At 35.6% G+C, this 13,205-nt stretch overlaps 2 pseudogenes; one reads left to right on the top strand and one right to left on the bottom strand.

Moving 5' to 3' along the window:
* Positions 1 to 3,990: 3,990 nt before the first annotated feature.
* Positions 3,991 to 8,789, bottom strand: LOC125199773 (annotated as a pseudogene).
* Positions 8,790 to 9,849: 1,060 nt separating this feature from the next.
* On the top strand, positions 9,850 to 12,113 carry LOC125199770 (annotated as a pseudogene).
* Positions 12,114 to 13,205: the final 1,092 nt, after the last annotated feature.

The raw sequence follows: 13,205 nt of genomic DNA on the forward strand, positions 1-13,205 counted from the left end.
TTCATGCCTTTTACATAATTAAAATTATTAATCTAAACTAAAAAAAAATTCCCATATTTATTACCGTATCAATCTCACAATAAAATATCTTAAATATCAAGAAAACAAGCATCATTCATCACTATTAAAATAATGATTGAAAAACAATGATAGAAGGAAAAGGCTCCCTATTAAGCGCACAACACCAGGGGGGATTTTAATAATTCTAAAAAGCATGTATTCTGATAAATTAAAAATAGTACAATATGTATTCTTCTACGTATGTATTCTACATTATGTATCAAGCGCACACAACCCCGTATGTATAATGAAGAGTCATTCAATTTTGCAAACATCTCTCAATAAAACGAATGTAGGAGAGATGAATAAATTTAAATTCACGCTAAATAAATCATTAAATTAAAACGTCCTCCACATTTTAAGGGAAAAACAATTTTTTCAATAAATACCCATCTCATTTTTAATAATATTATCGTAAATCATTAAATTAAAACGTCCTCCACATTTTTCCAATTAATATTCAAAACAAACAAAATGGAGCAGGATTATAAAGAGAAAGGAAAGTGAAAATTAAAAAAAAAAAAAAAAAAGTTGTAACATGTGCCAAGGACGGAACTCTTCCACCGGAACGTCGCTTCTCCTTCCTTCACGAAACGGTCACCTCTCCTTCAAGAACGATCGGAACGATCACCTCTCCTTCACCGACGAACTTCATGAGAAGTGCACAAGATGTTTTGAGATGAGATATGAGATTCTACGAGTAATACTTATGATTACCGACCCCTCCGCTCCGAGTGGTAGAGACATAGAGACAGAGATGGCGTAAGTAGAATCATTACATTTTCTTCCCCCTTCATCTTCTCAAATTTTCCATTATGGAACATACTGTTATAGTAATTTGAATTTTTTTTTTTTCTAATTCTAGTAAGCTCAATCATCACAATGCATAAAAATTAAACATCTTTGATTTCCTTTTAAGATAATAGAGGTCATGACTAGTACGATTCATATCTAATTTGAGTTAATGATGATAACAGATAACGCTTAATTATCTCTTCTCTTCTCTTCTCTTGATTACAAATGAAGGAATTTTGCACGCGTGTCGTAGGCGCGGGTTTTTCCTATTCAACAATACTTATAAGTTCACTTTCCAAAATACTTGAGATACGCTTTTAATTACCTCTTCTTCTCTTGATTATGAAAATGAAGGAATTTTGCACGTGTGTCGTAGCGCGTGTTCTTCCTATTCAAGAATACTTATAAGTTCTCACTTTCCAAAATACTAAAATAAATTTAAATTGTACTTCTCCGTCTATGAATAGAGTCCCATTTCTATTCGCACGGGTTTTAGAAATGTTAAGAAAAGTGAGTGGAAGAAAGTTGTGAAGGGGTCCCACTTGTATATATTAGTTTTAAATGATATGTGGGTGGAATGAGAGTAGAATGGGGTCTCTTTACCATTTATAGTAATTTAAACCGGGTCCCATTCGGACGGGTCAAAAAGGAAAAACGGAATCTATCGTAGACGAGGGAGTATATGGTAAGTTGGGGGTCGAACCCACGAGGAACGGTCGTATCCGTTATATATTTCAACACTTAAGAGTTTGGCAATGCCGCCGCGCTTTAATTTAGGAGGGAAAGAAAATTAAACTACAGAAATTAAACTACAGAAATTATACTTATGAACATGGTGGGAACTAAGTTGAAAATAAAGTAAAAGGCAAGCAAGCAATGAACTTAAGATAAAACAAATAAACTGCAACTTAAACTGGACAAGTAAACTAGGCATAAAATCAAGTAATGGCAAGAAAAACAACAACACTTTGTAAAGCAGCACTTTCAAGAATAAAAGGAACAAGGGGAAAGAAACCAACTTTGTCACGAAAATTACTAAGTAAAAGAAGCAAAAGAACTAAGTAGAAGGCTGCTAACTAAATTCTAAGTGTTAAAACCTAAATGAAAGCTAGAGAAGCTAATTTACTAGGAAAGAGACACTTAAAAGGTAATTCTAAAAGCCTACTTAACTAGCTAGTTTGGAGACTTCCACGGTGACTAAGCTGACATGACAAGCATGAGAGAGAGTTTAAAACTGATTTTGGAGGCTCCATGTCAAAGAGTGAAAAGGGATTGTACTAGTTGCTTGCTATTGGCTATTATACAATGGTCAAAAGTAGTAGACAACTAAACTAAACAAAGGATAAAAGGATTAGCAATTTAAAAATCGGTTATTTGGGTTCCTAAACACACTAAAGCACTAAAATTTGAGTAAATAAAAGACTAAATGACTGCCACACACTTAACCATGCTAGAGAAACACCAAATCAACAAGTTAACTACCTAATTATGCCTTGAAAACACCAAAAAAGCTGAGAATTATCAACTTGGAGAAGATAAACAAAGCTTAAGAACATTCAACAATGGAGTATAGAAATAAATAAAGAAATTACAGCAACTAAAACACACTAGCTAGCATACAAGAACAAAGCTACTAAGCAAGGGAAAATCACCAACAAATTTCAACTTAACTACACAAACGTTTTCTTCACTTTTTTACTGATTTTGAAATTAAAAGGATGGAAAAGAAGATTAACTAGCTGACCTAAACACTTAGAGAAGATCAAAGAAATAAGAAATAAGATGCAAAAAGATAAAATCTAAACAAGCTAAGCAAGTAAAACTAAACTAGCAACCACCACAATTTTTTTTACTTCTTTCTGCTTTTCTTCCATCAAAAGCTTCAAGTAAAATCAGTCCCTGCAAGACCCTTTCAAAAGCATATCAAACTTCAAATAAACAAGCAAAGGAATCAACAAGGACAAAGGCTAGATAGAGAACGAAAATAGTCAAACCAAAGTAAGAGATTAACTAAATGCTCAAGAACATCAACAACTAAACATAAATGCTAAACACCTAGAGATTTAAATACATCAAAAGCTCTTTAAGATCAGCCCAACAACCTTAACTAGAGAGTTAAGATGCCGGAAAATGAGTACAAACAAGGAACTAGATCATTCAAAGCATTAACGCACTACATAACTACAAGCTTCATCCCATGGTTCAAATTTACTTCAAGGATGAGAGAAACTAAGCTTAGAGATAGAAAATAAAACTAACTAAAGCTAGCTAAAAAGTGGTTAAGTGGTTCTTGGAAAGTTAAGTAATTTTAATACATATATCCAATAAAGGATATTTCTCCTTCTTTTTTACTCCCCAAGAGCTGATATGGGCGTGTGTAGCAAGTGAGAGTTGTCCTTGATAAGTGTGTGGAAGTGGCTTTAATCGTTTCCCATCGGGTACACCTGCCACCCAACAACTTGGGCAGTTTGAGTCTTCTTGGCCTTCTTCCTTCACTTTCTTCCATTCCTTGTAAGTGCGAAATAGCATCTTTTTCATGCAAATATTCAAATTAATAAGTGCAAAAAGTGATCAAATCCGAGTGACGAAAACTAGCCTATCAATTACTAATTTGTAAGTAGCATTAGTAAAGTGGAATTTGCCTATGTTTGGCATTTGACCTGATTGGCCCCTGATACTGATGCAATCCCATACATAGAAGCCTATACTCAAATTGTAGTTTCTCTGTACAACACTCTAGTTACAATTGTTAGATGACTCTTTTTGGATCAATCATTTTCTGCATACGTTTTCATTAAATTGTTGGTTCGTCATTGGACTCGCTCCTCTCGTGTGTCACAATAAAGGGTGCAGTGCAGATCAATTTGATTATTTAGTTTGGAGAAAGTGAAAAAAAAAAACAGAAAAGAAAACAAAAGAGAAGCAAAAACTATTAATCTGGTTGAAATTAAAGCTCTTGTTCAATCAAATACACCACAAGTGTTTTTTACCAACAGTGTTAACATTTTTTATAATGTGAGCTATTTTCCAAAGTATGAAATAAGACCTATTTCATTTTTCTATGAATTGAAATGGCAAATTCTAAAAAAAAAAAAAAAAACTGTGTAGAAGCTCACAGTGACAGTGGCATCACACTAACTAAAAAAGTACTAGTAAAACTTTGTTGTAGTCCGAGTTTACATAAGTAGAAAAGAAATCCCAACACATATACTAATGTACATATTTGCTATCCATCAAATATCATAAAATTAATGTCCACTGCAACTGTTGCTTGCTTTCCTCAAATAGCTTCTGGAAATCGCAGTTCTGCTGGACCAGGACCTAGTATGCCTTTCTGCTCGCTTATCTTACCCGGTCCTGAACTCGACTCAGGAGGGACAATCTTTTCCTCGTCTCTCCAGACAGCTGCTTGCCATTCGCTCTGTGCTGCCAGAGGAACCTGGCATAATCATCAGCTACCTTAATAACAATGATTCCATGATCAAAATGATTCGAACGTGTTGAATTAGTTACATGTATCTCCCACATGTCAAAGTTTTAGATGAAACAAGAATTTGACCATAGTGATGAGACTGCACCTCGTAAGCAACTAATCCTACATTCTGCTAGCATGGCACGATCCTCGTTACATAGTGTAGTAAACTCACTCTACCATAATGCAAAGTGGGACCAACATCTTACAAGCAAGGTAGATGTGCAAGCATAACTTAAAGAGAGAAGTCCAGTTAAAAATGCAACCAGAAAACTTAGAATTGCAGTAAGATACTTCATCATATGCCAAAACACTTGCTGCATGATGTGAAGTGAAAGTACCATGGTAAAGCAAAAAATAGTTCAAAGATGTCATCAAATTAATATGGAAGCATCAAAGAGCATTCAGTGCATGATCATGTATACCTCTTTGTTACTTAATGATTTAGCTTGGAAAATATACTGTTTGAAATATGCTGTGCATCCAATACCCGTATTGACAATCCCAGGTCTAATATGTACTAAAAACCAAGAGCAAGTTCTACAATGATTCTTCCAGGCCATTTTTGGGGTTTGTTTCTGTTAACAAAATTTCACACTATTTGTCATGGAAACCTTAGAGAGATGGAAACCAAGGTACAATTTGTTCCTTGGTTACCCACATTTTCTGAATTCTGCCTATGCTGTTAGGAGCAAGAATGTTTTACTGTGTTTTAACTATATATCAAACCCAAGCACTCTATAGTCTATACACGAAAACACTGAAGTCTATCAAAATGGAAAGGAGAAAGCTTGGATGCTGTTTGAGTACCGTTCAGCTAAACATATTCCACATGCAAATTATCTTCATATTGGAAGTTACTTTCTACTTCAAATGAATCAAAACCTAATTTCATGTCAATGATTTTGAACCAACATCTATAAAAATATGTATGTACATCAAAGTGGTTAAAGAAAAAAGATTCATCAATTTTACTCCCGTGCAATGAAAACTTCATATCCCAGCTATTATTGATCATCAAAATAATAACTTCTGAAGTCTTGAGATTTTCTTTTCAGTAAATTTTTTTATTGGTTATGGCCTGCCCACTATTTCATCATATATATTACTACAACTATCATATCTCACAGTATACGGTTTTTGAAACTGATGACTTTGTGAAGTTTTCTCGATCATTTCCTATTGTTCATAGTGATCACATTTATTTATTCTGTTATCCTACTCATACTAAAAATCTTTTCAGCTTGTCCATTTGCTATCTCTCTTAACACCAATGCATACGTAACCATGAACAGCATACTATATCTATGCATTCTGTTATAGTTTGCTAACTCTCTCTAACAAAAGAAGGATCGAAGTTTGTGTTTCCTTCTTGCTAAGGGGTTTCCTTGGGTGTACTTCAACTTGACAACTTTTTATAATGTTTGTTGAACAAGAAGTAAGATAAGGAGCCATTTTGGTCAAACAACAAAGAGAAGAAAAATTAGCATAGATTAAACCTTTCATAGCAGAGATGCAATTAGGAGTTGTAAACTATGTCAACTAACTACTTAGTTGAAGATAGATCTTATAGCTGCAAAATTAAAGTTCCAATGTTAACATAGCATTCTTAATGCCCCGCAATACTTGCCTCATCGTGATTGTAGTTTCCATCTTCCAATAATGGGGTCATGAGAGGAGGGGTGATATCTGGATCTGCTTCCAAAGATGAATGTGGTGTATAGACCTGCAGTAGATAATCTAACATAAGTACCCAGATTATTGAAGTATAAAAATATGAGTAAAATGAAGGGGTAAATCACCTAAGACATCATATGATCTCTGAAGAAGCCGTCCTCTTTGATCAACAATATTATGGCCAGCGTCCATGAGCATTCCTGCTAATTGTGCTCTTCAAAGGCAATAAAACTTTGATCACTCTAACTGACGGTAAATCTGTAGGACTAAGTTATAAGTTTCCTAAAAGGAAATATAAGCAGGTTTGTACCAAGAAAAGTGCACCTCTTTCAATATTTATTGTGTACAAGATTTCAAAAGAAATATGGCTTATCAAGTTCTTCAATAGCATAGAAGCTTTGTAAAAGAGCTGTCTACTGAGCATGCCAGACTACAGATAATGAAGTATCTGCTATTGCCAAATTCATATAACCATCAATATCACATGATCAACATTGCAGCACTAATTCACTGACACACACATGAAAAATGTTTATAAGGCCCCAAAAGCCAGTATCGATGCATGTCATGGTTGATGTTTAACATTTACATTCAATGAATCTTACGACCCTTTGAAGAGAACAATGACCAATCAGTCTGTGAAAAGTTGTGGAATCACATAAATTAAGTAAATACACATAACAAATAACAAGATAGAACATAGCATTGCAAAACACTGAAGTTAAAGAGAAATTCACCTGTAGTCCTCATAAAATTCAGTAAGATTTTGTATCTCAACATACTCAAGACCAGCATCTCTTGCCAACCTACGCAGTAAAATGATGAATCTGATAAAAGGTGTTTAATTATGATGAAAAAACAGAGAAAATTTCAGGTATGATTTGTGTTGCAAATGTTTTGCATGTCCTTAACAGCTTCAAACTTAGAATTACTATGATCAACCTGCTCGTTTGAAAATACAGTGTTAAATGCTTTAAATTTATACATTTTTGGAATCACCAATGAAAAAAACAGCCAGCATCTATGAACACATTCTAGCATGTACTTGACCATCTTGTGAGCTTTTAATTCCAACTCAAAAACAGCTTACTTCCAACATATAGTGCAAATACTGTGCATGAAGGATGTCATGAATCTACCCCACACTCAAGCATATTTGTGTCTCAAAAAGAGCTAGGATGGAAGAACTAAAAAATATGATTAGACTGCATGAAAGGTGTCAATGAAAGAGCACTAAGAAGAAACAAAATGATAACCAATATATAAATGATAACGCAATTCACGTAGAGAAAATATCAACCTGATCAGGCTTGGGAAGTGGACTAGGCAATGAGTTTCAGCAGACATGTCACCAGAAAATAGCTAATTTCTTTCCAAAAAAATGGGAACCTTGAGATTATTAAAATTCATTAAAGAGATCAAACATCAGGAGAAAATATGGAAGGAAAAATTCGATCAAGATCCCTTGTTGCTCACATACTTCTCCTCCTCAACTTCAGCTAATCATGTAGCCCTTCAGACCTAATACAATTTGGAAATATGTTGGGCTTCAGTCCAACAGCTTTATTGTAAGCTTCCATTTTTCTGGTACTTAGCCCTACAAATCATATCCTCGACTTCAGTATAAGAAATTGTACACAGCTTCATAAACCTAAGACTAATCTCTAGTGAAGTAAGCTTCAGTAAAACAGTAGATGAACCATGATAACAGCTTCAATAAACAGTAGATAAATCATGATACAGCTTCCATATAAACAGTAGATAAATTCATGATAACATAGCTTCTCCCTCCCAAATTCAGACCCAAGGCCATATATAGTAGATGAGTCGGTAGTAATACCAAGAAAACAAAGGATCTGGAAAAAATACTATATGCATAAATCTGAAGGAATGTGCAAAATACTTAGTGAAGTGTTCAAAACAATATGCTGGTAGGAGGAATCTATATATTCATATCAACGCGACATAGCCTCCCAAATTTAGACCCATACCATATAGTAGATGAGTCGGGAGTAATACCAAGAAAATAACCTCCCGGCTTCAGCAAAGACGAGACATTGTGCAACAATTCCTCTACTCTTTCTCCTCATTCTCCACACACAACTGCCAGCACACATGTATAAAGATTAGAACTATAAATACACTTTCAAGGAGAAACCAACGCTTTAAATCTCCTACCGGCAAATGTTCCATGCAGAAAACAATATCAGCCTTGTTCTCCTTGGCTATCTTTCCAATGAAGCACACATCTTCCTGAAAAAGGCAAGAATTTATGAGAAACTTCCTACAGTGTCAAGAAAAGAGCAGTGCAGCAACAGCTCACAATGCAAGGATCAAACTCAAGAAACTCAGAAGTGTAAGCCTTCCGTCGATCTCCATGCCTCCCTCACTTCATTCACCCCAGATGGCAACATCTGCCAAATGGAAATTCCATATCACCAAATACAATAGAATGCTCATAAATCAAGAAAGCAAATTGAGAATCACAAACTCTAAACAAAGGAGGGACTACCAATGCCAATGTAGTGACCAATCTAAGAGTTTCCATCCAACTTTTTCCTCATCGGGCACTTTGCCAGTTGCGACACAAATCACAAAACCTGGTGCAAAATTGAGCGGTAATCAAGAAGAATATGAGGTGGAGCGTGTAAATTATGGTGAAAAAATGGGAAGAAATGGTTACGGTAGCGTAAGGGGAGACGAAGCGTTAGATAGAGCAGCTTTGACGGCGAATTAGACGGTGGTGGATTGAGTCGGTGGGGCGAGGAGGGAATGAACTCAGCATCCTATTTTCAATAAACCTCAAAGCCGTGAAGGCGATGGCGGAGGGAAATGCAGACTAAAGTATCAAATAGTTATAAATAACTGCCTCACAAAATGAGATATTACTGGAATAACGCATATTATTGCATGTAAGGCAGAAATTATAAGACACCCATTTTGTTTATTTTACATTTATTGGAACAATAGTAGTAGTAAAATTATTGCATTTATATGAAATGGGCGTGGAAATTTTGATGCGAGCTATAGTAATATAGTTTATGTTGGTTTAACAACATAGGTAGAGTAATTTTAGTAAAACGTAACACCACAATTGCCATTTTCTCTCAGATCAATTATTCATGTTCTTCTCGGGCCTACGGGAAGTGAATTAAATACCATCAAGAATTTCAAATATATTTAGCTACCATATAAATAACTAATAGTATATTTTAATAGACAATGAATCATATTTTTGCCAAAAAATAAATTACTTAAAGACAAATTAATCACGATAGCACCGCTGCCAAAACTACGGCTTCTACTTGCCATATTTCGTTTCAAAAATTTACTCACGGACACTATGGAGTTATGATTTCATTTGAATTATTTTCATAAAATTATCTTTAATTCGATATACTTATGCTTTAAAAAATTAAATCAACTAGAGCTATATTAAAATTTTCGTATGAACATAAATACACTAAATTTAAGTTGTCCTCTAAAAATGAATCAACACAATTAACAATGAACAGTCCGTATTAACAATCAATCACATTCACACACAACAACACAAATTCCATAAATTGCCAACATCCTCCTCTAACTCCAATACACAACTATCCACATGCTACAATCAAGATCGGGTTTAAAATTTACATTTGTTAATTACAATATTCAAATATCATGAATTGTGTGATAGTAGAAAGTGGTTATTAAATAAATTGTATGGAGAACAGCCCCTTTCATTCCAAATCTACTTACTTTAAAAAGTAAAGTTTTCGTACATGGTATTAATAATAGATTTAATTTAAAATTTAAAAAATCTATATGGGGAGGAAAACACAAATACTAAGACTTCGTTTATGGAAAAATATGTACTACATAAAAATGTGATAAACAATAAGAACAGGTTTCAGAGCTCACCAATCCTTCTTCTCCTTCATTTCCTTACGGATATTGGTCAAACCAATCCTGTAAAATTAAGAAATGGGCGCGCGGCGGCGGCATTGCGGAGGCGACTCGTGGAGGAGGCGCTGAGAGTGTTGAACACGGCGGATCCCTTTGAGAAGCTCGGCTCGGCGATGAAATCGCCACCAAATGGCTGAAAGGAGACATTGAAGTCGCATGATGCTTCCAAGGAGATCCAAGTGCCCGATGGATCGCCCTGCCCGAGGCGCAAATGTGAGGCTCTGTTTCTGTTAGCCTGAAGTGTCTGATGAAATGCCTCAATGAGTGTTTTTGTGATATGTGTTTGGATTGGGTGCAGGTGAAGCTGGTTTCACCAGTGAGATGCCAGCCGAAGCTGGGAAAGGCGGGAGTCTGCAGAGTAGAAAGGCTCTGTGCATAGCCTCGTTCATACTGAGAGCTGGGCTATTGACTTGTCTTGGGTACTTGTTTCTTGGTTTTAATTGCTTTTATTTGTTCTATGAAGTTGAAGAAATAGTCTATTTTGTTGTTGTTGTAGGAAAAAGATCAAATATGACTCTGGATTTTATATTGTGGGACTAGATTGGATAAATGGTGGTTGAAGAAAAAAAATTGTCGTGGTAGAAAAAATTTAAGTTTGAATATGTTAATATATGTGTACTGGATGATAGTTTTTGGGGCTTGTAACCAACAAAATGGAAGGTATTGCAAGCACGAAAGGGATTACTTAGACCTTAGTTTGCCTTTCTGCTTACATTAAACTAGGAGTAGACTGTTCTGACATGTATTTGTTGTGGAGGAACTGATTGAGCCTTATAGTGATGTAAACTTAGAACACTGTACACAAGAAAATTTTACTTCCACTTATTGGTTTTTCTCGACGTATAGATCTGTTCTGTTGTAGTCTTGTTACAAAATAGATGGTGTTCCAAGCATAAAAGGGATTGCTTTCGACCTAATTTTTTCCTCTCTGCTTAAGTCTAACTAGGATTAGACTGACATGAAGTGCTGTAGAGGAACTGATGGGGGTTTTTAAAAGATATAAACTTCAACAACGTACAAAAGCAAATTGTTTCCACTGATTGATGTTTATCGATAAATTGATATGTTCCATTGTAGTCAAGATACAAAATAGGTGTTCCAAGCATAAAAGGGATTACTTTCGACCTTGATTCTCCTTTCTGCTTACATTTAACTAGGATTAGGTATGTGTTTAGAGGAACTGGTTGGGCCTTATTTTGATGTAACTTAGAAGACATACACCCGAGCAAATCTTCAACCTATTGATGTTTTTGGACGTATTGACCTGCTCCATTGTAGTCTTGATACAAAGTAGGTGTTCAAGCATAAAAGGGATTGCTTTCAACCTTATTTTACCTTCTGATTTACATTAACTTGGATCAAACATATTGAAACTTTTGCACCTTGTTTTGATGTGAATTTAGAAGTTAGAAGTGTATGTTATGTTTTTCTCAATGTTACTTATAATTGCAGGACATAATTGCTCATTTGTAAGCAAGAGGAATGCCAAGAGATTTTTTCACAGATTTTGGAAAGTGGCACAAGATGAAGGCTCGGGCACTTCACCTTGCTTGCAGAAAATTGAAAGAACTTGATCTTTTATGGAGCATTGCCTCCCTTATGACGGTCTTTTGGGATTCAGCTGCTGCTACTTCCAACGACCTGTTAGCACGTTTAGCAACGAGCATTGTGTTCACGAGGTATCCGTAATAATCTCAATAAGAGTTTGGAGATTAAATGTGGGTTGCTTACAAGAGTTGATAGTAAAAAATTTTTTGGTTTTTTAGGCCCCCGAGGGCTGGACTTGTGCCAACAACGATATCACGTTCTCGCAAAGGGAGGCGAATGAAAAGACAGCAAGTCTGGAGACGGTGATCTATCCAGAAGAGATAACTCACTGTGCTGCTGGAGTGAAGTGGTTCAAGTTTCTGATTCTCCGAAGGATCAAAAGAAGACGATGACTCCAGTGAATCTGCATTCGAAGGAGATGAAGCTGATGAGCGGTAGATACTGAAGTGATCCCAAAGTTCCATGAAATAGTGAGGGCTTTCTTCAGAGGGCCCCCAAACCACCGTTCAACGAGGTAGCAAGAAAGGCTGCTGGATTTGGACCTCAGTGGTACCAACCTTTTTGCTGTCAAAGACTAGTTTTTCTCTTTTTGACAAACAATTTTGATTAATCTATGTTTTACTTTTCCTATAAATGAGCAATTTAACCCTTTGCTCAATTTAAGTTGCAATAATATAGATAGAAACAAGGGGGATAAAAATTTTTTGGCAGAAACAAGAGACAAGTAATTCCCATCGGATTATTCTTTACATTTACGTTTTTTCAGGGAACAAACACTCTCTCAAGAGATCGTAGTGCAGTTGAAATGACAAAAAATAAGAAGCAGTTAATGCCAAATGTTGAACAAATTTTGCCCCAAAATGGCTCTTATATGTTGAAAAGCAAATCCCGAAAAAAGTGAAGAAATTAGCACTGAGCTCGAGGAGAAGATCTTGATCATTCTGATCTAAGATATTCTCCATTCAATGGTGTTATGTTTTCTGAGAAGATAACCTACGTCTTCATAAAAGAAGCCTTCGGATATCATTGAAATTGATCGTAGTGCAGCCAGAAAACACCTGAGAAACCGATTTTACATCAAATACAGGAAAGAGGAGGGTCGGATCAAAGTGATAGCCAGCTGACTAATCTATCGAGGGGAGTGCACAAGACATCGTTCACAGATAAAAGTTTTAATTCCTGGCATTACGTACCTCCAACTTTGCCATCAAACACGCGATGGTCAGCAGACAATGTTACATTCATCTTTGTAACAACAGCTGGCTTCTCAACCCTTTGGGAAAAAGGAATTTTCGAGTTAAGAATTACGGAGGGAAACTGATAGAATCTTGCATTGAACTGCATGTATTTATGTATTACCATCATCTCCGGGAGCTGGTTCTACAACTTGATTGCCTGGCCAACAGCAAGAATACCAGCCTTCATGAACAAAATTGCTTTAATTATCATGTAAAAGTAGTGCAAATCCATAGTAGAGTATATAAATAGGTACAATAATAATCAATAACATAAATGTTAGTTTGGGACATGGGGACCAAGTTCTCCAAATTATCTGCTTAAAAAAACAGATGGCTGGTATGGGTAACTATATTAGTTGCAATTGAAGCATAAACGTTTGGAAACAACATAGAGATAGAAGGTGCGTGAGTGAGAGAGAGGGAGAGAGAACCTGAGGCGGGTTTATAATTGCACAAAAATTTTT

This window comes from Salvia hispanica, unplaced genomic scaffold, assembly GCF_023119035.1.
Source record: "Salvia hispanica cultivar TCC Black 2014 unplaced genomic scaffold, UniMelb_Shisp_WGS_1.0 HiC_scaffold_67, whole genome shotgun sequence".
Classification (NCBI taxonomy): Eukaryota; Viridiplantae; Streptophyta; class Magnoliopsida; order Lamiales; family Lamiaceae; genus Salvia; species Salvia hispanica.